Genomic DNA, 27,175 nt, shown 5'->3' with positions numbered 1-27,175 from the left:
GGTTAAGGCGATGGACTAGAAATCCCTTGGGGTCACCTCATGCAGGTTTAAATCCTGCCAACTACGCAAGCACTGTGCTGTTGTTGTCATTATTGTAGTCTTGGTGCCTGAGCATCCACAGTGCAAATTGGAGCCAGATCTAGCTTCACTCTGTCTACACTTAAAATGCTGCTGTGGCATTGCTATAGCACTTTGGAGTAGACAGTGACTGGAGGGGTTTTCCCATCCCTGTAATAGCTGCATTGACAGAACAATTCTTCCTTTTCTTTACCACTATCTAACCAGGGCTTAGGTCACCTTAACTCTATGGGTTTGGGGGGAGGGGGGATTCACACCCTGAGAGACGTCGCTCTGTCAGTTCAGTGCCCAGCGTACACCAGCCCTTAGATCCCTCTTGGTATTTCAATGCAGGCACTGACCTGTGAGAGGAAAACATCAGCTCACAAACACACAGACTGAATTCCCCACATTTCATCTCGCTGCACTTTCCAGAAAGTCACGAAATTCAATTCATTCTTGCTAGGACAGAGAACAAATAAGTGACACTAAGTTTTTGGCTTGGGTAAATAAAATTAAGTGTTTAATTAATATAGTAAAAACCTGTCCTGATGCCTCTAACTAACATCACAGTGTGAAATAGGAACAGAGACAAAGCTTGTCAGTGACGACTAATTTCGCAAATGATCTTCCCATTATTAATTTCCACGCTGCCCCCATTGGAGGTCTGGGCACCTCCAGTGTCATTGCTCTGCGTTCACCTTCCCCTAGAATTGTTCTCGGACATTCGCCTTCCTCTGCAGCATGGGGCTCGGGTCACTTGCTGGAGGATTCCCTGCACCTTGAGGTCTTTAAGCCACGATTTGAGGACTTCAATAACTCAGACGTAGGTTAGGGGTTTGTTACAGGAGTGGGTGGGTGAGATTCTGTGGCCTGCATTGTGCAGGAGGTCAGACTAGATGATCGTAATGGTCCCTTCTGACCTTAAGTCTATGAATCTATTCCCAAATTTGGAAAATTGTGCAGTTCAGAATGTGAATAGTGACCCCGTCTCCTTCCTGCACCTGCTCTACCTTGCCCCACAGCAGCTTCTCCCCCTGCAGAGTCACTCCAGCATGGCAGTGCAGCCACCCAGGGTTCAGCAGGGGCCCCGGCAAGGACAATGGGTGCAGCAAACAGCCCGGTGTGCCTGGCAGTGATTCAGCTGTAAAAAAGCAACCCCCTCTCCACAGAAGTACAAAGACCTGATTTCCCCAACTTTAACATCATGACCCCCTGTAGAAAGCCACACGTGTCAGTTGTATTTTCACAGGGAGATGCAAAAATCAAGTGACATCAATTTTTAAGTTGAGTAAATAAAGTTGAGGAGATAGTTGTTAACCTCACAAAAATATATTAAAGATCCCTCAACATAACACCTGAAGGTGAAATATGAACAGAGACAAACCTTGTCAGCAAAGGCTCATTTCCCAAACGATCCTCAAAATGTTACTAATTCCCACCCCTCCTCCACAGGAGCTCTGTGCACTGTAACTGTTCTGCAGGCAGCTTCCCATTCAATGCTGTTGTGGGACATTCCCAGACTTGGAAATGTACCAATGACAGAATTTGAAGAGCAAACCTGGCTCCCCGCACCAGGCGGGATTTGAGTGTTTTGTCCCTGTCACTTAGAGTTTGTCAATAGTACAGACACCAGGGGCAGGACTCCAGGCTCTGCTTGAGGGATCCTGGCACAGGGGCTGGGGTGGGGGGGGAGAAAGGATTGTAGATTCTGACCTGTGCTCTAGAGAGGAGGTAATAATTGAAGGGAGCATGTTTGTCTCCTCTCCTTCTCAGTGTCCCAGGGCTGGAATTCTATATTCCACAGGACCAAATGAGGGGGTGATGCCACTTGGTTAATGGAAACCAGTGCTCCAGGCGCGGCTTGAACTCACAACCTCAGCATAGCTCCTCAGCACTGCTCTATAAGTACTGTGCACTAACTAATTGCACCACTGCAGAACATGCTTGCTATGATTTTCTGAGCCCCCCCCCAGGTTGATAAAGGCAAGGAGTGACCCCAAAACTGAGCTGAGAGCGGATAGCAACAAGTGTTGGTACTTGGTGGGGTGGATTCTTCTTAAGGGTTCCAGGCACCATTTCACCCTTTGTTCTTCCCTGTGTAATAACAGAGCTGGTTAAGACTCAATGGAGAGTCTTGCTGCAGACCAACAGATCTGAAATCACTGATAACCAGCTCTAAGCATTAGTCCTGCTTTGGGAGAGTGTCTCTCATGCAAGAAACTGCCCAGTCTGCGCTAGCAGTGAGGCTCCCTCACTAACAGCTGAAATCAGGGAGAGCTGTGTGAAGTGCAGGGCCCCAGGGGGGCCTGAACAGGGGGGAACACCACCCCAGGACTTTTAAAATGGGAGGGCTCTGCCTTGCCACTTTGTAATGACCGTAAGGGCAAGTGAGGGAGGAGAGCAGTGAGCAGGAGGAAGGGGCAGCATAGGAGTCTATCCAGCTCTGAATCTTGTTTTCTCACAGTAGCCAATACCAGGTCTCCCAAAGCCACTCCTCAAGGCAGCACTGGGAGTTGAACCCAGGATCTTCTGTTTACAAAACAGGCACTTTAACCAGCTAAGCCATGGTACCTGCTGTTATTTAAAGCATCGTGTCTGCCCACACCTGACTCTCTGCCAATCCCCACTGGGACCTGACAAGTGTTGCTCCTGTTTGGATTGTGTAAAGCAGAGGAGCAGCTGAAGTTTTGCTCCCAAGGTGTGTGTGTGATTCTTTGGACAGGTCTACACTACAAAATTTGGTTGGTGTAATTACATTACTTAGGCTGGCAATGCAGTTATATCAACCTAATCCCAGTGTAGAATCATAGAATATCAGAGTTGGAAAGGACCTCAAGAAATCATCTAGTCCAACCCCCTGCTCAAAGCAGGACCAATCCCCAGACAGTTTTTTGCCCCAGTCCCTAAATGGCCCCCTCAAGGATTGAACTCATAACCGGAGGTTTAGCAAGCCAATGTACAAACCATTGAGCTATTCCTCCCTCCAGATGGGAACTCAACTGTCAGAACTTTCTGGAGCTATGAAATGGGAGAGGCCCAGCCTCTGTAGCAGGAATGCAGGGCAGGCGAGTTCACGGCAGGCATGGTGGGATACTGGTGGAGGCCAGTCATGGTGATATAATGACCAGCAGCATTTACACTGACAATTTGTCTTTTTAAGTTTGCTGCAAAAAGCTCTAGACCTCTCGTCAAGGTGTTTTTATTTTGTCACCAAAACAGGGCAGTTTTGTCGCCAGACGTGGCATTGCAGTGTGTGTACCAGCCACAAGCTGCCAACCGAGGGAGCATTGTGTGTTTTTCACACACCTGAGCAATATAATGATGCTGAAATAACTTTGCAGTGCAGACCTGGCCAAAGATTCACACACACACACACACACACACACACACAGCTTGCAAGGAAAAGCTCACCTGCTTCTCTGCTTTGCAGAATCCAAACACATGCAAAGCGTGTCAGGCCCTGGTGGAGCTGTCAGGGAGTCAGCTGTGGGCATCACTGTGTCTTAGCTCTAGGTAGGCACCATGGCTTAGCTGGCTAAAGCACCTACCTTCTAAACAGGAGATCCTGAGTTCAACTCCCAGTGGTGCCTTGTTGAGTAACTCTTTGGGTACCTGATATTAGCTGCTGTCAGAGGACAAAATACAGCATTGGGTGGGCCTTTGGTCCAGCCCAGGGTGGCTGTTTTTATGGTTTAAATTACACTCACAGGCACTGATAACAGAGTTACTGAAAGTTTGGCAGTTAAGAGCTGATAGGTCAGTGTTCCAGCCCATCACAGATGACCCCCCTTCCTCTGGGACAGGGGCAGGTCTGGGATCTCACACCAAATGCTCATTGTGGCTGCCAGAATCTGTGGGCAGCTCATTTAGTTTCCACCCAGGATTGAGTCCTGCTTCGTGCACCGTGTGTGAGAATGAAAATCCTAAACCGCCCTTTGAAATAACGAAAGCAGCAGGACATGTTATTGTCCCTGTCCCAAAGCAGACAGACCAATGGAGAAATGCCATTGACTCCAGGCAATACTCCACTGCCATTTTACCTTTTCACTTTGCTAAACTCCCTCCCAACTTTGAGGGCTCCCAGAACCTGATATTGAGCTTGAGCTGAGATGTCTACAGTGCAAATTTACCACCCCATGGCCCTAGCCTGGGAGCCTGCACTGGCACGGGACAGCCCTGGGTGTTTCATTGCAGTGTGGACATAGCCTAGCATTATGTCTACACTGCCATTAACACACCCAAGTCACTATTCTCAAACCCTGGGTCAGTTGATTCAGGCTTGTGGGGCTTGTGCTGCAGGGTTATAAAATTACAGTGTAGACACTTGGGCTTCAGCCCAGCCTCCAAGACCCCACGAGGGGTGAGGGTCTCCGAGCCTGGGCTCCAGTCTGAGCCCCAGGAGCCCAAATCAGATCATCCAGGCCAGCTGGGCCACAGGGATTTTATCACAGTCTAGATGCCCTCTCAGGGTATGTCTACACTGCAATGTAAGCCCAGGGTTAGCAGAAGTCATGTCAGCAGCTCCAACACATAAACATAAACCACGAGGGAAAGACCCACCCCCAAATAAGCTAGGCAGTGTCCTTCTCCCTACGGTTCATAAGTCCAGCAACCAAAAGTCCTTTAACATGAGCCATCCCCTCCCACCCCACTCACAGCTGTTGTCCTTAGTCAGTGCAAGCCCAGAGGTGCCTCTGTAGAGTTCACCTGCCTGCCTGGGTGGAAAAGGGGGAAAATAAGAAGGCACCGTACTCACTGTGTTGTCTAGGACTCACTCATCCCTCCACTGCCACCCTGTCCTAACATTGATCTAACCCCTAAATTTTAGTATTGGGACCCAGTCCCCAGCCTCACTCCCAACCAGAGCCTGCTCATTTTCACCCTTCTCCTCTGTCCCAACCCACAGCCCCCTCCTATTCCCAGTGCCCCTCAATCCCAACCCACAGGCCCCTTCTATTCCCAGTGCCCCTCAATCCCAATCCACAGGCCCCCCGCTCCTCACGCTGCTCCTCAATCCCAACCCACAGCTCCCTCCTTCCCTCCAGCAGCAGGTGCTTCAGACCCCCTCAGGAAGATTTTCTTGCAAGGTTTCGTGTATGAGTCTGCATGTGGATTTACAGTATGTTGGAAATAGGTTGGGTTGCTTGCCGAAATGATCACTTGTGGCTGGTGTTGCATTCCCAGTCTCCATGTTATTGGGGCAGGAGAAACAAAGGGTTGTTATCCTCGATGTGTGAACCAGGGACTCAACCCTGGGTGGAAACTAAATGAGCTGCCCACAGATTCTGGCAGCCACAATGAGCATTTGGTGCGAGAGCCCAAACCTGCCCCTGTCCCAGAGGGAGGGGGTCATCCATGAGGGGCTTGGCCCACTGACCTATCAGCTCTTAAATCCCAAACTTTCAGTAATTCTATTATCAGTGCCTGTGAGTGTAATTTAAACCATAAGAAAAACCACACTGGGCTAGACCAAAGGTCCATCTAGCTCTGTATTTTGTCTTCTGACAGTAGCCAATACCAGGTGCTCTCAAAACATCTCAACAAGGCACCACTGGGAGTTGAACCCAGGATCTCTTGTTTACAAAACAGGCACTTTAACCAGCTAAACCATAGAGCCTGCCTGTGACTAATGTACAGTGTCTGCTCACACCTGACTCCCTGGGCCCCACCTGGCCCCACAAAGCAGAGGAGCAGGTGAGGTTTTCCTTGCAAGCTGTGTGTGTGTGAATCTTTGGCCAGATCTGCACTACAAAGTTATTTCAGCAGAATTATATTGCTCTGGTGTGTGAAAAACACACAACGCTCCCTCGGTCAGCAGCTTTTGGCTGGTGTACACACTGCAATGCCACGTTTGGCGACAAAACTGCCCTGTTTTGGTGGCAAAATAAAACCACTTCAATGAGAAGAGTAGAGCTTTTTGCAGCAAACTTAAAGTGACAGAGTGTCAGTGTAGACACTGCTGTTCATTATATCACCATAACTAGCCTCTGCCAGTATCCCACAATACCCTCTGTGAACTCGCCTGCCCTGCAGTCCTGCTACAGAGCCATGGGCCTCTCCCCTTTCATAGCTCCAGGAAGTTCTGACAGCTGAGCCTGCTGCTCTGCTCCAGCAGCCAGGAGCAAATCACTGCTGTGGATGCTGCTCTCTCCCACCCTGCGAACACAGATCAGGTGGTGGGAACTTCCTTGAATGGGGGAGCACCGGCATCTGAACTGTGACACCCCCAGGACACCCCTTCCCTCGAGGAGGCTCTTACCGTCTAAACAGGGTCGGCTGTTTTCTAGTAAAATCACTAAAAGGGAAGGAGAAAACTCGAAAGAGGTTCCTCCTGGCGCTCAGGTACGGGAACCCCAATACTCCCCCAGTCCTCAAAGAGAGACCTGGAGAAGGAGACTTGCTGAAGCAAAGCCACAGGGTCTCTGAGGTTTCCCTGGCCCCTCGCCCCTGTCCTGCCTGGCTGATGTCAGCATCTCTCTGTGAGGTCACCACCTCCCCACCACCTTTGGCCAATAGTCTGAGGTCCTGCAAAAGGCCTTTGTGATGTCACTGCCTGTCACGGACTCACAGATCGTGCCCACTCTTGGCCCTGTGCGGTCCGTGGGGGGTGCCCCTTTCAGTGCGACAGCTCTTCTCGGGGGTCCACTCTCTCTTGGGGTCAGGCCCCTCCACCTCCTGGAGCTGCCCCTCTCTGAGCCTTAGCACGTCTGTCTCTCGCCATGGGCCCCTCAGGGAGTCCACGCGCTCTGGACCCCCTGGACCTCCTCACCCCCAAAGGGGTTGATGCCCCCTGTTCTCTAGCCCAGAGCGACTCTGTGGGGCGGTTCCCCCCTCCCCTCAAGCTTGAGAGCCAGGGGAGCAGAGCAGGCTGGAGCCCCAGGCCTCCGTGGGGGCAAGCAGAGGGGGCTGGTCCCAGGCCTCCGTGGGGATGGGGCTGGCTACCTCCTGCGGGAAGTGGAGTTACCCGGCCCCAGCCTGCTCTGCCCCTGGCCTCAGGCTTGTGTTGGTGTTGGCTAGATTTGTGCGGGTGTTTGTGTATATTAGCAATTGTGTGTGTGTGTGTCAGATTCATGCATGTGTCTGTGTATGTTTGCAATTGTGTGTGTGTGTATGCGCTCTGCCGCCTCTGCCGGCACGACAACTATTTCTCTGTATGTCGCAGCCCCATACCGCTGACCCCAGTGGAGATTTCCCCATCTTACAAGGGCTGGCTGGCCTGACCTCTTCTCCCCTCTGCGGAATGTGGCGGGGCTGCAGCTCTCTGTGGGGCAGGAGTGCCACGGTGTGGGGTGCTGGTCTCCAATGCACCAGGAGAGTAGCTCAGTTGAGGCAGGGCAGGGCGTGTGGTGTCCGCTCTGCGTTGCCTGGTGCTGGGCCATTGCACAATCCCCAGCCACGCTGCACAGCGCACCCCAAGAGGGGACAAGGTCCAAGCACATGATCCTGCATGAGGATCATTCTCATTGGTAGCCATCCAGGGGCAGTGAGGTCCGCAGGCCTTGGCACATGCTGTGTGGGGCAGGAGGTCCTTGTATTGGGAGCTGTGGGAGTGAACTGCGTGCAGTTGTATCTCTGAGCACGATTGTGAATATTATGGTGTGTGTGGGGGTGATTGTGAGTGTGGCTGGGGCGGTGATTGTTGCTCTCTTTGGGGTTGGGCTAGCATGTCCTCTGGGTGTGTGGTGTCTGAGTGTTCTTGCGATTGTGTGAGTCTCTTTGTGCGTCAGAGTGTGTGTATGTATGTGTGTGTGTGTGACTTGCTGCAGAATACAAAATCCTGCAAAGCCATTTCCTAGTGGTTAGCCCAGCAACACACTGATACAAACAGTGTCACAGATGCACACACACACAGAGTAGGGCTCAGCCCCACCAGCAGGGGCAGCAGGGACACACACGCCTCTCCTGGGCCAGCTTGGACAATTTCCCATCACGACCCGGCACAGTGCTGGTGCCCACACGGGGTTGGGCAGTGACTGGGCAGGGGGCAGATGTGCCGGATCTGTAAAAGCAGCAAAGAGTCCTGTGGCTCCTCATAGAATAACAGCCGTGTTGGAGCATGAGCTTTCATGGGTGAATCCCCACTGTCGGATGGATTCAGAAGGAAGCACTTTGGGAAAATCAGTCAAGGCCCTTAGCTGAGCTGAGACACAGACCCAGTGACCCCTGCACCACCCTGGGAGGAGTGAGGCTGAGTGGTCAGAGCAGGGAGGGCTGGGCACCAGGACCCCTGGTTCTATCCCTGGCTCTGGGGTGGAGGAACTGGGATCCAGGACTCCTGGGTTCCATAGGGGAAACTGTTTTTCCCTGTGCTTCCCTCCCTAGTGATCCCAGCCCAGCCCCCTAGTGGAGACTGAGCACAAGTGGGGGGAGTTGTTCTCCCACTTTGGACTTATGATTCAAACCCCTCCCCCAGGGGCTATGATATCATGAAATCTGCCCCCCACCCCCAACACAGAGAAAACTGGTGGAATTCTGTCCACACGCAGAGAATTTTCTCCGCCGGGCTCCTTCGGTTCATCTCGCTGCTCTCCCTACTGCCGCCAGACACTGCTCATCTGCATAGCCCCGCCCATGGACACGTGACACCTTCTGTCCTGCTGGTTTCAAGTGAGTGAGTTGCCCTCGGGGAGTGAGCAGGTCCCAGCACGTCACAGCCCCAGCCAGGGCCGGCCCAGGCACCAGCTCAGCAAGCAGGTGCTTGGGGCAGCCCAGGAAGGGGCGGCATGTCGGGTCTTTGGCAGCACCGCAGCGGGTCCCTCGGTCCTCTTGAGGGAAGGACCTGCCACTGAATTGCTGCTGAAGAAGAAAGTGGTGCAGTGGAGCTGCCGCCGATTGTGATCACAGATTTTTTTCCTGCCGCTTGGGGCGGCAAAAACCCTGAGCCGGCCCTGGCCCCAGCACACGGCACAGCCCCAGCACACGTCATAGCACGTCACAGCCTGGGGCAGGGAGATATTGGGGAAGGGGATGAGGGAGAGACCCAGCCCCATAGACCCATAGGGGCAGCGGGATATGGGGGGCAGGAGAGGGATGGCGGGGAGAGACCCATCTCCATAGACCCTCAGAGGCAGGAACTGAGGGGAGAAGGGGGAGGGAGGATCCAGCCCTATAGACCTGTAGGGGCAGGGAGATATTGGGGCAGGAGGGGAGAAGGGGGTTACAGAGACCCAGCCCGGGTGCAGGGAAATGGGGTGGTTTGGAAGGAACTGGGGAGGAGAAGAGACACATGGCAGGACAGGGAAACCGACTCACCCGAATACATGCAGAGCAGGGCAGGGCGGAGGCAGATCATGCTGGTCCCAGGTAATTTCTGGGGTTCTGATTCCCACTCAGCTGGGGGGCTCACCTCTGGGCTGAGGAGGATGCAGGGGCTGTGTGTGTGTGTCAGGCTGGGGGAGCTGCCTGGGCAGAGGTGCTGGAACTGGGGGTGCTGAGCCACATAAATTATCCCGATCTAAACGCCATTGTAGAGAACACTATGTTGGCACACCGCTTCCTGGCAGCCAGAGACTGTGCTTTCTACACCTGCTCCTGTGGATGTGACCTCTCTCCTGATTGCTAAGGAAAGGAGCCTTTCCAGGAAATGGCCACAGCTTCTGGGAATCCGCATGTGGCTGTGAACAGAATTTGGCTCCTGGAACACAAGGCAACTTAAAAGCTGAGCACGCAGACAGGGGCTTGAACCCTGGCCCCTCAGATTAAAAGTCTGATGCTCTACCACCTGAGCTACCTGGGCTTGTTAAGAGCATCTTCACCAGGAGTGAGCAGGCAGGCAAAAGAGAGGCAAAAGAAAGTCCCCAGAACTCCTCCTCTTTCTGCACAGCCACTGCCTGTCAGCAGGATTCCTCCTCCTCCTCCCTCCTGTGCCTCAGTGCGACTAAATCTCCACAGCTAGACAGCCGGTCTGTCCGCTGCACCCCAATCCCCCATGCCTGAGCCTCCTGTCAAAGCCCTGCACCTGGCCCTGTATAATTAAGTCTCACATCTCACTGGGAACTCGACTTCTTGTGCCAGAGAGTCTCGCCCCCCCTCAATAGGTGACCCAAGAAACACAGTGTCCACCTTTTCCAAAGAAGCGCATGAAGAAGGCGCCCGCATGGCTTAACGGATAAGGTGCCTGACTTTGAATTAAGAACTTGAGGGGTCAAGTCCCTTTGTGGTTGTGTTGATGCAGTTTTACCTTCGTGCTGGAAAGTCCTGCTCCTTTCAAATCTGAACCTCTTCTTGGCCGCTCAGGCCAATGCCTGCCTTCAGCTAGAGCCCCGGGAAGGAGTTGGGGTTGATGTCACAAAGGCTGGGGCATGAGCCCCAGGTGCTTCCAGTCTAGCCTTTGCTATTCCTGAATTCCCAAAGGAAATGGACGGCTGCCCGGCTAGCGTGTGGAGCAGTTTCCCTCTGTCCCTGTGCTTGAGGGGGGTTGCTACATAGCGCCTTGGGAGCCTGGATGTTTCTCTGCTTCTCACCAGCTGGAGAAAAGCCTCTTGGGATAACATCTCCTGCCCCACTGCAAAAGTGAGCATGGAGTATGGGAACGGTAAGAGGCCCCACCAGGGGGGCTGGCCCTGCTTTCCTACCGTCTACTGATGTTGAACACAGAGCATCAGCAGCCACCCCGCATGGTGGTCTGCGGGTGGCCTTCAGTGGGGGTTTGGCATGGCAGGAGCAGGCTGGCTGGGAGTCTTGTTGCCTGTCTGCTGGCCACACATAGGCATGGTCCTGTCCTCGTCTAGCCCTGCCCTCAGTCGCTCTGTGGCTTATAAGCCTTCCTCAGAGCTGTCAGCACCAGCCGCCTCTGCTCCAGGTGCCCAGAGGAGGAGAGGTGTGCTGGGCTCCAGCCTGGGACTCTGCCTCCTCCTGCCTATCAAGCCTGGCCCTGGCACTGCTTTCTTCAAGTGCCATGTGAGCAAGAGGAAAAGTGTGGCTACAAGCACCAGACTTGTGGGCATCAGGTGAAGCAGTGAGAATCCCAACCACTAGAGCCACTTTCTAAACCCCCACCAAAGACCTGGCTCTGTGGGGAAAGGAGTTAACCAGCAGGAGGGAAATGACCCACTTTTGTATAGCTGGAGACAGGAAAGCACTTTGAGCACCAGATCTTTACCACCAGCTAACACAAGGTCCCACTGAGATTTGAACTCAGATTGCAGGATTCAGAGTCCTGAGTGCTGCCCTTTACACCATGGGACCAGCTTGTACTGGTCTCTCGGGACATTGGAGACTCTCACAGGGCTGGCTTGTGTAAGGACTGTTGGCCCTTTACTAAAACTTAGTGGGGTTTGCTGGCTAGTTCCCAGTCCCAATAGAAGGGGGAAGGGCCAATGGGAAATCAGGACCCTGAGACATACAGGCCCCAGGGGCAAATGTCACCAACCGGTAGGGAACAACCCAACGGTAGGGAACAAATGAGAAATTGTTAATTGATAAAAAATACAGGTGAAAAAATGCAAAGCTGTGAAGATTTTGAAAAATTACAGTGAATTTACACATGAAGATACAAACAGAGAGACAAACATGCACACAGAGAATGAGAAAATCACACACTGCACAGGCCCACACAGACATAAAAACCAAACCCACACAGCACACAGAGCCATATACACAAAAAGGAAAACCTCACAAAATATAGAAAGAACAAATCCACACCAAAAATACAGCAAAAGCCCACAACAGGAAACACAAAACCCACATATCAAAAGAATACAAAGCAAAAACAATATTAATGCAAAATCATACACACATCCATGCACACAGAACTATGCAAGACATCCACCAAAATCACACAGGACCCACATGCACATCAACGTGACAGATGAAAACCACACCAGCATACAGCAAGCCAGGCAGGGTTTGAGTCTCACAGCGAAGAGGGTGAGCACACAGGTGGTTTGGGGAGCAAAGACTGAGGGGGAGTCAGGGGCAGTGCTCTGGGTTCTGCCTGACCCCTCCTGACACAGGCAGCTGGTGGAGGGCAGAGCCTGGTAGATCTGTGGAATCTGCCCTGCTCTCTGTAAAGCAAGGGGACCTCAGTGTCTTCTGAGCAGGAATTGTATTTTCTGCAGGGCAAACTGATTGGCAGAAGCCATTTGCTTAAAGGAAACTAGGGCTGCAGGTGAGGTTTGAACTCACAACCTCAGCATCACTCCACTCAGCACTGCTCTGTAAGTACTGGGCACTAACCCATTGCACCACTGGGCCCTGCTTTCAGGAGCTTGTCTCCATGTTTCATGGCTGGATTAGAGGAGTGGGGGGGTTGCATTAGCTAATACAAATCCATATGAAAGGCTGCAGAATGGCAGCAGCAGAGGTGGGGAGCCTCCTTCCATGTGAAAGAGCTGGTTCCCCCTTCCGTTGCTCAGGGGAAGGTTGGTGCTTTGAGCCCACCTGGTGCTGGAGCATCTGATGGGTGAGATTAACGGGACTCAGGGAGGGGAAGGAAAGGGAGGGGAAGTCTTTCCTATCCCTGCCTAGCTCCACTGGTCTCCTGTGGCCCTTTCGGCTCCCTGCTCCCCTGTTGGGGAGATGCAGAGACAAGCCCCATCGGGTGAGTCACCGAGAGGCTGTGTCCCGTGGCGTGTGGGGAGGGCTGGATGGGGCTCAAGGAGAAGGCTGTGTGTGACAGTGCGTGGGGAGGGGAGGTGTGTTCCTTAGGATAGAAACAGAGGTGAAAGTAAGCTGGTACAAGCTGGTACGGCATAGCGGCAAGAGCCAATACGCGACTGCACCGGCTTGCTGTGGGGATTGAAAGGGCTCTAGGCTCGCCACAGCTGGCAGCCCAGAGCCCTTTAAACCCCACCCGCGGCCCGGCGGCCAGGCTGGGGCCAGATTTAAAGGGCTCTGGGCTGCTGCGGCGCGGTCAGCCCAGAGCCCTTGAATCCCGGCCGCGGCTCTGGTGGCTGGGCTGGGGCCAGAATTTAAAGGGCTACCTCTGCAGCTGGGAGGCCCTGGTTCATGTAAAGGCCCTGGTCTCCCAGCCACAGCTGGTACTCCAGGGCCTTTAAATCTTGAGAGGCCACGCCCCTTCCAGATGAGGCCACGCCCTTCTGGATGAGGCCACGCCCTCGGGACTCCGGCAGTACCGGTAAGTCCTGTGTTACTTTCACCCTGGATATAAATGATGGAAAACACAGGGTAGTGACAGTGAAGCCCCGTGTCTGAGTGTTATGACTATGTGTGGTGCTGCCATTCACCTTCTCCTCCTATGGTCTCAGCTTTCATTGAATCCAGCATTTTTCTCCTGTCATCATCCCAGAGGTGTCCCACATGCCTCAGCTACCGAGTGTCCTCTTAGAGACGCTGAGGACTGAACTGATTTCAGCTGCTGGGCAGCTCTGCTAGGTCTTTATTCATTTGCATAGGAAAATAGTGTTTAAATTCATTTCAAGCCCTCAACTTCAGCGAACTCCTGAACATACTGGAGATGGGTGTGGAAATCGATTTTCATTTGAAAAGTTTCTTTAAGGGACTCATTTGGAGTGGAACTAGGAACCCATTACCCTACAGGGAAACATTCACCCACTGAGCTATACTCTCAACAGAGAACATCCTGTATAGCCCAGAGCAGGAACAGTTTTAACCTGGGGTTAGTAAACTTTATCTCTATACAAACACCACAGCTTACAAACTCCCACCCCCGCTCTGTGTCACCAGAGCACAACAACTCTCCTTGAGCACACACAGCTCCCCAGCTCCCTGCCCGTCAGTCTCTCCAGCATTGCTCCAATCCCTAAAGCAGGGTCTCAACCTCAATTTACCTTAGGCCAGGCCAGTCCTCCAATCTCCCAGTGGGCCAATAATGTCACTCATACTGCCCAGAACCAGCCCCAAAACTCCACCCCCCACCTGCCTACGGCTCTGGGAGGAAGTTTGGGTGAGGGGAGGAGGTCTAGGGTGCAGGTCCTGGGCTGGGGCTGGGGATTGGGGTGCAGGAGGGGTGCAGCCTCTGGGGGGAGTTTGGGTGCAGAAGGGGTGAGAGGCTGGTCTCTGGAAGGGAGTTTGGGTGGGGGTGGGGTTCTGGGGTGCAGGCTCTGGGATGGAGTTTGCAGCACCGTAACATGGGCGAGGCGAGTGAGGCACTTGCCTCGGATGCAGACAGTGGAGGGCGCAGCTCTACCACGATCAGAGGCGCCCACTGCCACTTCTTCGGCGGCAGTTCGTCAGTGGGTCCTTTCTCCGAGAGGGACTCAGGGACCACTGCTGAATTGCCACCGAAGGATGAATGAAGCGCGGTGGCACCAGTGGCAGGTCCTTCCTCCGACAGGGATCAAGGACCCGCAGCCACATAGCCGGGAGCTGGCCGTTGCCTCGGGCACAATATTTCCTTGTCGGGGTCTGGGTGTTTGGGTGCTGGGTGCTGGCTCTGGGGTGGGGCCGGGGGTAGGAGGAACTGGTGGAGGGGTGGGGGTGCAGGCTCTGGGAGGGAGATTAGGTGGGCAGGAGGGTGTGTGGAGGGAGAGGTGCAGGCTGTGGGAGGGAGTTGGGGGCAGGTGTGTGTGGACCGGGCTGCAGGCTCTGGGAGGGAGTTTGCAGGAGGAGGGGTATGTGGGGAGGGGATGGTGGTGCAGGCCTGGGAGGGAGTCAGGTGTGGCGCTACCTGGGTCTCCAAGGTGGTGGGCTGGGGCCTCAACGTTCTGCTGCCCCGGGCATCACCCCGCAGTGTCCCATTGGCTGCAGGGGCTCGGGGTGGGGCAGCGCATGGAGGCCCAGCCCCACCCTGCCCTGCCATGAGGAGGGGCCGACAGCCACTGGAGCGAGCAGGCAGATGCCCTCAGCTCCGCTGCACTGCTGGGGCCCCTGGGAGGAGCGCCTGGAGGCAGCAGGTGGGGCCAAGGGAGAGATCCGGTCCCCAAACTGCTGGAGCCCCACGGGCGAGATCTGGGGATCAGGACTGCCAGCCAGCCAAACACCTTTAAGAGGAGGTGTCCTCTCCTGTCAAAAACTGATCTTCCTCCTTCAGTTCAGTGACAGCCTGAATTGTTCCTTATCCCGGCAGAGCCAGAGGATTGAAAGCAGCAACATCAAACCCCGGTGTAGCTCGCAGGAATGGACATAAACACTCCTGGTATCTGAGGAGATGTTCAGATTTGCCCTTGGTCAACTACAAGGCCAAAGGGAAAGGAGGTGGCACCAAACACAGGTACAAGTACTAACAACAGTGGCTGCCTTTAGCCATAGATTTTAATCGGGCAATAAGTTGAAACAAACCCCTGTTAAATCGAGGGCCGCCCAGAGGATTCTGGGGTCCAGGGTCTTCGGTGGCGGGGGCCCCGCTTGGCAGTGTTAGCGGCGGAGAGTCCTTCCGCCCGGGACCCGCTGCCAAAGTGCCCCAAAGACCCACAGCGGGGCCCCCACCGCCGAATTACCGGGCGGGACCTGCCCCGAAGTGCAGCCCCACCACGGGCCTTTGGGGCACTTCAGTGGCGGGTCCTGAACGGAAGGATTTCTCGCCGCCGAATTACCGCCGAAGACCCGCTGCACTCGGCGCAGGTTCCGCCGCGTAATTCGTGGCAGGGGTGTCCTTCTGTCCCAGAGAGGAAGGACCCTGGCAGGCAAAGACCGGGAGCGAAGAAGCTCTGGGGGCCCGGTCCCATGAGAGTTTTCCGGGCTCCCGGAGCGAGTGAAGGAACCTGCCCAGGCCCCGAAAACTCTCGTGGGGCCCTGCTGGCCTGGGGCAAATTGCTCCCATTTGCCCCCTCTGGGCGGCCTGCATACAGGAGGCCTGTGATATGCAGGGGTCAGATTAGATGCTCTAATGGTCTCTTCTGGCCATAAAGTCGACTAATTTCTGAAAAACTGAGTGTAGCATTGGGAGCAGCAGCGCCTGATGTTTTCCTGTCTAGCCGGCTTGCTTCCTAGAACGAATGCTCCTTGAGTGGGGTGATCCACAGGAGTAGCTCAAACCTCCAGAGTGCCTGGCCAGGGGCAGGACATTAGCCCAGCAAGGAGGGGTGTGGCAGTGGGCCAGGATTTCATCCCATGATATCAAAATTCATCTTAGTAAAAGTATCAATGAATCAGTTTGCAGGATTTATATCAAGCATCCTAAAGTAGTTTACATATTGCTCTAATTAAGAGATCATCTCTGCTGGAGAATGTTATCTTAGGATAATGGTCTCCGCTGTCAAGCATGTATGGAAAAAATGTTGACGTGTGATATTTATTTTCAAAACCTAAGGCTTTGATCCTCTCTCAATGTTCTGTTACGATGACTTTGTTTCTGTTCAAATTATCAGAATATATATCTAATAATTTTCTCAGCTGAATGTTGAAGCAGTAAAGTAACAGATGTTTCCCAAACAGTTATTGACCTGAAGCATCGTGATTCGTTTAGAACAACTTATTGTTTGATTCAGCCAGTCAGATCAGTTCAGTTTATCCATAAAAACACATCCAGAGAAAGTTGACAATGGTGATGGAGAGAGGGTGGGTGAGAGGGGCTGAGCTGTTGTCTTAAATACTCTTATGCATCTGATTAATTAGCACAGATTTAATTTAATATACATCTAGTTTAAAATTGAAGAACTTACTACTTACTCTCTACTTTCTTCATGTAAATTCAAGCATTGCACTATGCAAACTTGGGACAGCTATAATGTTAAAGAACATGAATCTCTAAACAGGACTCAGGGAGGGCATTCGGATAAAAATCCCAGCACCTTCCTCTTCTGGACATTTGGGGAAGAGGAGTTCTCTGCTTCTCCCAGGCATCGCCCTGATCCCACCCCTATATTTCATATTTACTGCTGATTGATAGATTTAACCCTCCAGTTGGTTTGGTGGCTTTAGCTGGTTTTGTCAAGCTCTGTTATTGTCTCTAATTCCTTCATCAGCACAGGAAATACAATGAATCAGCCTGGCTGATTCTCCTCTGTGTGTCTTTAAAAATACAGTGAATTTAAAAGACACTATTATTGTTTATTTTTTGTTTGCACAGGTTCCATTCTGGGAGCTATGTATACAAGTCATTGTTAAACCTCAGGAACATCTGAGTTCAACTCCTTTAAAATAATGTTTGAACTATAAAGAAAATTAAACAGTGATTTCTTTTGAAATGTTAAGCTATTTTGCCCTTTTTCTAAAAAAATTCTCCGTGTCAACTAAGTCCTTGGATTGTTTGAAAACAAAATGTATTTTTGCATGGTAGAAAATTTTATGTTCAATACCCACATGAGTAACTCGTGGGTGCTGGGAATCCTGCAAGGGGGGACACAAGGAAGCACTGTCCCTCCTCAGTATGCAAAATGGGAAAAGATCAATGGCTGGAGTAGCTTCCACTGCTCTAATACCCTATTAAAGTCAATGATTTAGGTACATAACTATAGGCACTCAAGTATGGAAATTTTGGCCTATGTGATTTGACCAGGGCCACAGTGGGAGCCAGTGTCAATGCTAGGATTAGTCCTTTGTTCTCATCCCTGAGCCCACTACATACTATATTGCCTCTTCTATTTGTCTGCCCCTTTGTGTGGTCAAACGTCATGCTGGATGCTCAGCAGAAGAACTTGTGATGGTCCTAGTGTATCAACGGTAGCCTGAGTGGTGCTGCCCACTCCAGCTGCAAAATGATCTGGGGCCGTCCCAAAAATCAAAGAGCTTGGCTGTGATTTGTCAGTCCTCAAAGGCCAGCCAGGTGACTGTAAATAACTTACAATCATTAGGAAAATTAGTATCAAGATTCCAACTCTAGCAGTCAGACAACATTGGTTCAATTTACAAGAGATTACTTTTATATTCCTTGGTTCCCCTAAATTAGGAAGGGCCTGTGACCACAGGTCCTGCAGGGTCCAAAGGGCAGGTCTACATCCCTTTTCACTTTGTGCATAATCCTGCCTGCTCCCTTTTCAGTTTCAGTTCTGCTACCACAGCACTGATCAGCACATAAGAATAGGAAAGGGCACACACACACACCCCTCCTGGTGTTGGGAGGGGAACACAGGAATGTTATGTGCTCTTATTCAGCACATAAGAATGTTATGGCACATAGGAATGTTATGGAATAACATAGGAATGCCTTAGGGCACATAGGAAAGGGCACGCTGGTAGCACAGGGCCAGGCGGACCAGTGTGCCTCTGCCTCCCAACGGGGCTGCGCACCTGTGTCTGTCTGTCTCCCCCAGCTCCACCAACGTGGCCTGATAGTTCACGCTTGCGGATCTGGTCACCTCTCCCTCCGTCCATCCTTCACTTTCCTGCGTCTCTCCATCCTCTGTCCTGTCTTCCTGTCTCCATCCGCCCTTCGTCCTTCTGCATCCCCCAGCCCTGTCCTCCCGTCCACCCCCTCCCCTCCTCCCCTCCGTCCCGTCCCTGCATCCGCCGCCGCCCTCTCCAGCACAGGTGCGCGAGGCGTTGGACGCTGCCCGCGAGCGGGGGCGGGGGAGAGCCCCCTCTGCCGTCGCTCTCTCCGGTGACGCCGCCGCGCGCCGCCAGTCAGTCATTAATGTTGGTTTGCGCCCAGCGGCTCCCTCCCGCCCCACGTGCCGAGAACGTTGACGGCCGTTTTGAGGCGACAGTGTTGCTGCGGCGACAGTGGGCGGAGCCCGGTGGGGCGGGGCGGCGAGGCGGTGGTGCAGAGCGCGGCGGCCCACGCGCGCGGCGTGACAGGCGGTGACGTTCAACGGAGCGCCCCCCGCGCGAGGCGCCTCCTGCCCGCGCACCACCCCGCGCACCAGCTCGCAGCAGGCAGCGGCGGCAGCAGCGGCCCCGGCAGCGAAGCCCGGCAGCGCCCGCCGCCGCCCGCTGCTGCTGCTGCTGCTGCTGCTGCTGCTGGGCGGCGGGAGGCTTGGCCCCCCCGCCCCCTGCTCTGTTTCCGGAGGGAGCTGTAAAGGGCTAATTCTTTGGTTTTGTCATTTTTTTCTTTCTTGCGCATTGGTTTAACCCCTCCCCTCTCCCCAGCTGGACTCTCTGCCGCCTCCCAGCCCGAGCAGCCCCTGACACTTCCATGGGGTGGGGTGTCCCGCTCCCGTGGCACTTGATGGGTCTCGTGGCACAGCAGCGTGGATCCGGGTCCGTCCGGAGCAGCGCTACAGGGGTGTCTGGTTCTCCCCGTGCTGTCTGCAGGCAGCCACCCGCCAATTGGACACGGCTCAGCGGCACGCTGCTGCCCTCCCGATCCTCGCGGCGGGCAGGGAGAAAGCCCTGAGGCAGGCAGGTGTCAGCACGTGAGTCCTCCCACCCTGCACAGCCTGCCCGTGCTCCGCGGTGCCCGGTGCTGGATCGCAGCGCAGGGGAGCTGCCCGCCCCAGCTGGCGAGAGTGACCGGGGCTGAGCTGGGCTGCAAATGAACGGGAGGGGACGGACGGAGACAGGGGACGGGACAGAGGACAGGGCTGGTGGGATGCAGGGACGGGACGGAGGGGACGAGGGGCAGGGACGGATGCAGAGGCAGGGCTGGGGATGAGGACGGGAGGGGACGGATGGAGACGGGACGGACAGAGGACAGGGCTGGGGGATGCAGGAGGGACGGAGGGGGCAGGGACGGATGGAGGGACGGACGGAGGAGGGCTGGGGGATGCAGGACGGACGGAGGGACGAAGGGGGCAGGGACGGATGGAGACGGGACGGAGGACAAGGCTGGGGGACGGGACGGAGGGGCAGGGACGGATGGAGACAGGGGACGGAGGTCAGGGCTGGGGGGATGCAGGACGGACGGAGGGGACGAAGGGGCAGGGACAGATGGAGACGGACGGGAGAGGACAGGGCTGGGGATGCAGGATGGGACGGAGGGGACGAAGGGGGCAGGGACGGATGGAGACAGGACGGGACAGAGGACAGGGCTGGGGGATGCAGGACGGGACGGAGGGGATGAAGGGGGCAGGGACGGATGGAGACGGACGGGACAGAGGACAGGGCTGGGGGATGCAGGGACGGACGGAGGGGACGGAGGGGCAGGGACGGATGGAGACGGACGGGATGGAGGACAGGGCTGGGGGATGCAGGACGGGACGGAGGGGACGAAGGGGCAGGGACGGATGGAGACGGACGGTACAGAGGACAGGGCTGGGGGGATGCAGGGATGGGGCGGAGGGGACGAAGGGGGCAGGGACGGATGGAGACAGGGGACGGACAGAGGACAGGGCTGGGGGACGAGGAAGGGAGTGAAGGTTGGAGGGAGCGTGAGGGTGAACAGATAGCAAGCGTGAACTATCAGGCAACGTTGGTGGAGCTGGGGGGGAGACAGACAGACACAGGTGCGCAGCCCCGTTGGGAGCCAGAGGCACACTGGTCCGCCTGGCCCTGTGCTACCAGCGTGCCCTTTCCTATTGGGGTGCGCCCATGCTGTGCCACAGAGCTCCCTGCCCAGCACCCCTACAACTCTTCCACCACAAATGCACAGTGCTGTGCACACACACCTCGCCCAGCACACCCCTGCCCACAGCCCCACCACAGCTGCCCAGCACCCCACACAGAAACCTCCACTCTCTAGTTTCCCAATACACACAGATTTCCCCTCCCTTCCTTCCTCCCTCCCAGTGCTCTTCCCTACAGCCCCACACCATAACTGCACAATGCCCCACACAGACCCGCAGTGCCCTGACACACACAGATCTCCCCCATAGCCCAGCACCCTGTTTTCACTCTTGTTTTTTCAAGACCCAAAGGGAGAAATCCTCCTCCTCCTACTCCATGGGAGGAGGGAAGGGATTGAGCTTCTATGATTAGCTCCAGTGCCTGATTCTGCTTGATCTTTCTTTTCCTGAAAGTGGATCCATTTTTGTCAGTTTTACTGTCACACCTGTTGTTCTGAATAACAGCAGTGAAACTGACCAAAGCTGCTAGTGCTTGGCAGCATTGTGAGGCGGAATAGAAGCTCTGAACTGCCAGTTTGCAGACTCAGGAAGACAGGTCTGCACTGGTTTACATTTGGAAGGTTATCTTCAGATAATGAAAGCTGGGCATGTGCTTTCTTCAATCCCTGACAATGCATGGCAGAGAATACAATTATTAAAGAAAAACAGTTTTAGCCCCTTTTTGCACAGTTACCTGCACTTATACAGGTTGCAACCTGATATTCCTTGCACAATCTACAAGTTTGGGTGCATCGGTAATGCCCTAATTGTATTACCGTTGCACCGTGATTTTGCTTGGTTCTTTTTAACCAAGGTGAAGTATTCCTAGAAAATAGGTGAAACATTTGGATTTGTAACAGTAATGTAAATACTGTGATAAATTCAGTGCCCCTGGCTTCCCATGGTTCCACAATCATAGAAATGGCATTGGAATTTACTTTTATCTTCAGAATTCTTCCCCCCTCCCTCCGCAGATCACCATAAGAACTTCAGGAAGGGCATTTGAAATAACACATAAAAGTGATTCCATGCACAAGTATGGAGTGTTTTCTGTTTCTCTGGAATTTGGCAGTCTATGGTGCTTAATATGGGCATATATGTTTGATTACTATAGAAATTTTTCAGATCCTGTAAAAAAAAAGTCTGTCTTCACAGAATCCTCTCATCATTGGTACAGAAAGTGAAACAGAAGTGCTGCAGTATTTTAGGGTTTCTGGATTTGTTTTTCTCCAGGAAACAATTTTGGTGCTTTTATTATGCCAGATAATTACAAAAAATGTACTATCTTAAAAATATTGGTGATTGGCAGCAGTAGCCCTGGAAACGAAAATGGGTGAGATTTTCAAAAGAGAGTAAGTGATTTAGGAACATAAGTCTCATTAACTTTTAATGGGACTGGCATTTCTAAGTCATGCAGTTTTCAATGTCTCACCCATCATGTAAAATAGGGCTTGAATTTTCTATGATTTAGTTGACCACTGGCATGTACTTTCAGTATTTTCAAAAAGCATATACCAAATGGTAAATTAGAACATGCTGTAGCATGGCTAGTGCTGAATTATCAGACAAGTAGTTTCAAAACTTCCAATTTTTATGCAGTATGTAGCTATTTATTTGTTCTAAAATCCATACTCTTACTGGCAGACTATTCTCAGACCTTGTAACCTTGTATGACTCTTACATAAACAAAGTTGTAGCTTCTAGTAGAGACTTAACTGATTTGCTCCGCTCTTTGTGTTATAGAGGAAAATCTTGTTCTCAGATGCCGATTCTTGAAATGATGAGGGTTTGTCGATCCCATAAATCACCTTCTTTCAAGGCCGGATCAGATATTCAAACAAGGTTATGAACCTCCTTACTTGTACAGTCATAATTCCAAAACAGGTCGATCAAGAGGAGTTAAGTCCCTGCCCTGTATAATTTATAAACATGAAGCTGAGTAACCTTGGATGACTAAATTAAACTCTAAAATAATAATGAAAAGCTTAGCTTTATTTTAGCAAACTGGTATTACAAGTTTCATGACATAAATGTTAATTATCAATATCTTTGGCACTAGACAATGGATTTTTCTCTGCACAAAGTCCATTTCTTGGCAGAGGATACATTGGGAACTATCAATATAAAAAGGATTAATGTGGAGACATGAAGAATAATAAAACATTAAGGATGTTATCTAAATATTTCAAATAGAGAGAAAGAGGTACATGTCTACCTATAATATGAGTTTTAGGATCAGGGCTCAGTTGTTTACAGATTCTGAATGATGCTTTGTTTTGATTCTTGTGAAAGCTTCCTTATTTATTTTCGTGGCCCAGGTTGTCTCCTGGTTTCCTGTTTATATATTATATAATAAGCATGTTAATCAAGGGTGATCATGTTAGGTTCTTTTCATCCATGATTTAAAACAATTAGAGAAACTCTTTCTTTTCCCCTTAGCTTAGTCTGCAGAAAAATTCACAAGATGAAATAAGCTCTGTGTGGGTTTTTCCCATGTAGAGCAGTGAAATTGTCCTATTTGTTTTTCTATTTCATATTTCTGTACATGTTAATTTATTTTTATTCCTAAACCAGTCCATAAGTTCCTATATTTAAATATAATTTGAAAGTCAGAGTCACTCTAGGCAAAAATTAGAATTAAATTCTTTATTAGAAGTACATCATTAAGCATAAAGAATGAGGAGTACTTGTGGCACCTTAGAGACTAACAAATTTAATAGCTCTGTAAAGGCAAAAGGGAAAGGGCATGGGTGGAAATGAAAAGTGCAGGCATTTGAAGAGGGATTTCACTGGAGAGAGGATGAGGCTTGGAGATGGTAGCACACATTTTAAAGAAAATTCATATTGCTTGTGTTTCAGGCAAAGATTAGGCATTTATTTACCTTTAAAATACATTTTTAACTGGATTTTCAAAACAGTTCTCTCAGAAACCACTGTGTAACTTAACCCCCTTAATTTAATTGTCTAGTAATTGATAGAATTAGAAACCACAGATATTAAGAAAGATTACACCAGAGGTTATCAAGGTAATTCACTGGACTGCATTTCTGGCATCTTTTGGATGATGCCGCAGAATATTTGGGGCACGGGACCATTCTTTTGTTAGACAGTGCCTAGAACAATGAGGCTCCAAACCCTGATTGGTACAAATCATAATAGAAAGAACTGGGTGGAAATTGCTGAAGGGCCCGATCTTGCTCTAATTGAAGTCAATGGAAAAAATTCCATTGATTTCAATGGTGTAGAATTGAACCACAAAGGAGGCAGTTGGGGGAGGGATACCGCTGGGACAGGTTTACAGAAGGACAAGTGGCATTTGGGACTTCAGACACCTTGCAGAGCCAGAATGAAGTGACATACACAGAAGCAAAGACAGAGGGGTGGTTGGTGAAGCTATTAACAGCTGGGAGGTCCAGATATGTGAGCCACACTCAACAAAGTGAACATGTACAAGCACCGGGGCCAGAGTTTATTGTTTCCTGAATACTTTAAACAGGATCATTACATGCTGAAATAGATGAGTATTGCTAGAGTTATGAAGGCAAAACTGTCCTGTTAGATTGCACCTGGGGAAATCTGGATTTTGTTTTATCTGTTGGTTTTATGGTTACTGTATATTTTGTTCCTGTCCTCTTTATAAAGTGCTGCTGATTTTTTTATATTGTTCCTTATTCATTTGATGCCAGGGCCTTATTATATCCCGTTGTTGTTTTTAGGCTACTCTTGTGGAGTATGAAATATAATTAAAAGGCCACATTTTCAAAGGATCCTCCTCTATTCAGGCGTGTAGAAGTTTTCATGCAAATAGCAGCATGTGCATGTTTCAGGTAACAGCAGATGCATGCACAGGTGATAGATTCAGACTTGCAGTGCTCAGAAAGTGTGCATACAGATATTTGCATGGATTTAAATAGAGGCCACTTTTTGAAAACGTGTCAAAAATATCAGTAAGTTAGGCCACCTTATAACTAGGTTACATTTAAATAGCTACATAAGTGGGATCAGGGAGATCTACTTTGTCCTGAGCTGTTACAATTGAAAAGTGCTGGGTCACTTTAATAATTTCAAACCCCTATAAAGAACCCCTTGTTATGGCAGGAGTCTTGTAGGTGATGTATGTGATGATGAATATGCCAGAAAAATTCCAAGATATCGTGTGTAATTGAGCAAAACCCCAGGTTTAATGGAATTGAAAAGTACTTGTGTCACAGATGTAGGCAATTACTGTTCATAAAGGCACCTGCAACTTGAAAATCATTTCAATCAGAAAATGCTGCATCTACTATTGTTACAATTAGCCACGGAGGTTGCTGTCACTGAAAGGGATTAATGAAAAAATAACATTTTCATCTCTTGTTTTCATTTGTTTGCTGTGTGCATTTGGCAGGACTCTGTGTAATAGTCCTTGTGTGATGGTGCCTGCCCTTCCCTATGCTACTGAAGAATGTGCTGATCAGTACTGTGGTAGCAGAACTGAAACTGAAAAGGGAGCAGGCAGGACTATGCACAAAGAGAAAAGGGATGTAGACCTGCCCTTTGTACTCCTGCAGGACCTGTGGTCACAGGCCCTTCCTAATTTGGGGGGAACCAAGGAATATAAAAAGTAATCTCTTGTAAATTGAACCAATGTTGTCTGACTGCTAGAGTTGGAATCTTGATACTAATTTTTCCTAATGATTGTAAGTTATTTACAGTCACCTGGCTGGCCTTTGAGGACTGACAAATCACAGCCAGAAGCCCCCTCGAGGTTTGAAACCTGTTCAGTCTCAGTCATCTGGTGAGAGTTGAATTCTAGGCATGGAAAAAACAAGCTTAAGGAGGCAGAATTTTATTGTGTACCTGGGATTTTGTCCCTTAGATTCACTGGGGACATTGGGGTTTGTCCTTTGTTTCACCTTTTCATCCATCCCTCCCTCCCTCCTTTCTCTTCGTCTCTTGCTTCTTTTATCTTTTCTTCTATTCCCCTCCCAAAACCAGGAGAGGGGTGTGTGTGTGTGTGTGTGTGTGTTGCGGGGCACTGATCCCCACCAGTGACCTGGGCCATCCTTTGGGCTCTCTGGTGAGAACTCTCAGCCTCCCATCCTCAGTTTCTACCCTGATTGGCTGAGCAGGGGGTTATTGCCAGAGAAGAGACTCAGGTCTTGTTGTTCTTTTTTAAGACCAAGTAAATAAGTCATAAGCAGTTGTATGTTTGATGAATTTTGCTGCTTCTCTGCACTAATTGTCTCTGAGCAGTTCATGATTCTCTCTAACATTCCAGTTCTCCTAAAATACTGGCTGAATACTTACTGTGCACTGTTGCTGGTCTGGAGCTCATCTGAGAGCACTTTACTCAGATCATTCAATGTAGGAAATTTAAGATCCGATGCTTAGTTTGAAAATCAGGGCTCTTGGGTCTTATTCCCAACTCTGCCACTGATTATGCGACCTAAGACAAGTCAATTATCCTTTCTCAGCCTTATCTTCTCCCTCTTTCAAGTAGGGATAATTATGATCCACTCCTACCTACCTCACGGTGGGTGGAGATAGGGCCAACTCTAGGTTTTTTGCTGTCCCAAGCAACAACAAAAAAAAAAATTGGCTGCCCCCACCCCAGCCCTGGGCTCCTCCCTGAATCTCCCTGCTGCCCCAGCCCTGGGCTCTGCCCCTCCACCCACACCCCCTGCTGCCCCAGCTCTGGGCTCCCCCCTCCCACTTGCACCCTCCTTCCACCCCAGCCCTGGGTCACTGGTAACTTGCTCCCAGAGTGGGTCATTCAGCAGGAATTTTGATGTGCACAGAACACAGACAGGATTGGTTCCCATATGGTTACAGAACTGCAGTAACATGGAACAATTTCCAGCTTGTGTGATTAAAGGATATCTGGATGCAGATTATAAGACTGTCCTACAGAAATGAGGAAACATTGAGGTGCCTTTATTATTCTTATGTTCCATTCTTTGTTTCTATGGGCAATTTGCCAATGCAATATCACTGTCTTCCTTTTAAACAAATAAAACTATAAAACAAACAAACAAAGGCAATGGCTGTTGAAAATAGCAATTCCAGTCCTAAAAACCACTGGGAAGCATTTCTTGCTCAAGTTTATCCTACTTTTCTACAGCAAACTACAGTGAATCAGTATATTTGATTTGGGAGAAATGAAGTAACAGCTGCCCAAATTGAGCTTCAGCACTCCTGAATTTTGAGGGTGTTCAAATCTGGAAGGCAGGTGCTAGATTCCTTCTGAATATTAGCTAAATCTGGAAAGGAAAAGTCAATTTCTGCTTCGATGGCTCAGAAGTGGAAATCCTCTATGTGCCTGGTACTGTATCTAAAGCTGCCCAGGTCCAGTGTTCACAGTGCCACCCCGCTCTAGCAGTGAGCTCTCCATTCACAGCAAGCTGCGGCTTGAGGTTTCAGCTACTGTACTCTCCCCTGCCTTTCCTGTTGATAGCGGCCAAGGGAATGCTGAGAAATGTAGTTATTTTCCTGCTCCAGAGCTGGCTCTATAGGCAGGGAGCTAACCAAGGAACTACAGCTCCCAGTGCCCCCTGTTGGTTCTCAGCTCCCAGGCTGGATCCCTGCTGGCTGCCGCCCCTGCAAATGGGCTGCTCCAAGCACCTGCTTGCTTTGCTGGTGCCTAGAGTCGCCCCTGCCTCCACCCATCCTGCACCCCCACCCTGTGCCCCAGCCTGGAGCCTGCACCCAGCACCCAAACTCCATTCCAGAGCCCAACCTCTCAACCATCCCACACCCCAAACCCCTGCCCCAACCCAGGGCCTGCACCCCAGACCTCCTCGCCCGACCCAAACTCCTTGCAGAGCCTGGAGGCAGGTGAGGGGCAGAGTCTG

The 27,175-nt window shown here is 51.2% G+C and overlaps 1 non-coding gene across 1 annotated transcript; it reads right to left on the bottom strand.

The window, feature by feature from the left end:
• Nucleotides 1-11,175: 11,175 nt before the first annotated feature.
• On the bottom strand, nt 11,176-11,247 carry TRNAQ-CUG. Its single transcript has one exon. It is a non-coding gene; the product is annotated as a tRNA-Gln (tRNA).
• Nucleotides 11,248-27,175: the final 15,928 nt, after the last annotated feature.

This window comes from Mauremys reevesii, linkage group 17 (assembly GCF_016161935.1).
Source record: "Mauremys reevesii isolate NIE-2019 linkage group 17, ASM1616193v1, whole genome shotgun sequence".
In the NCBI taxonomy this organism is placed as follows: domain Eukaryota; kingdom Metazoa; phylum Chordata; order Testudines; family Geoemydidae; genus Mauremys; species Mauremys reevesii.
The sequence above is the reverse complement of the archived record's forward strand: the minus strand, read 5'-3'. Positions and strand labels throughout refer to the sequence as shown.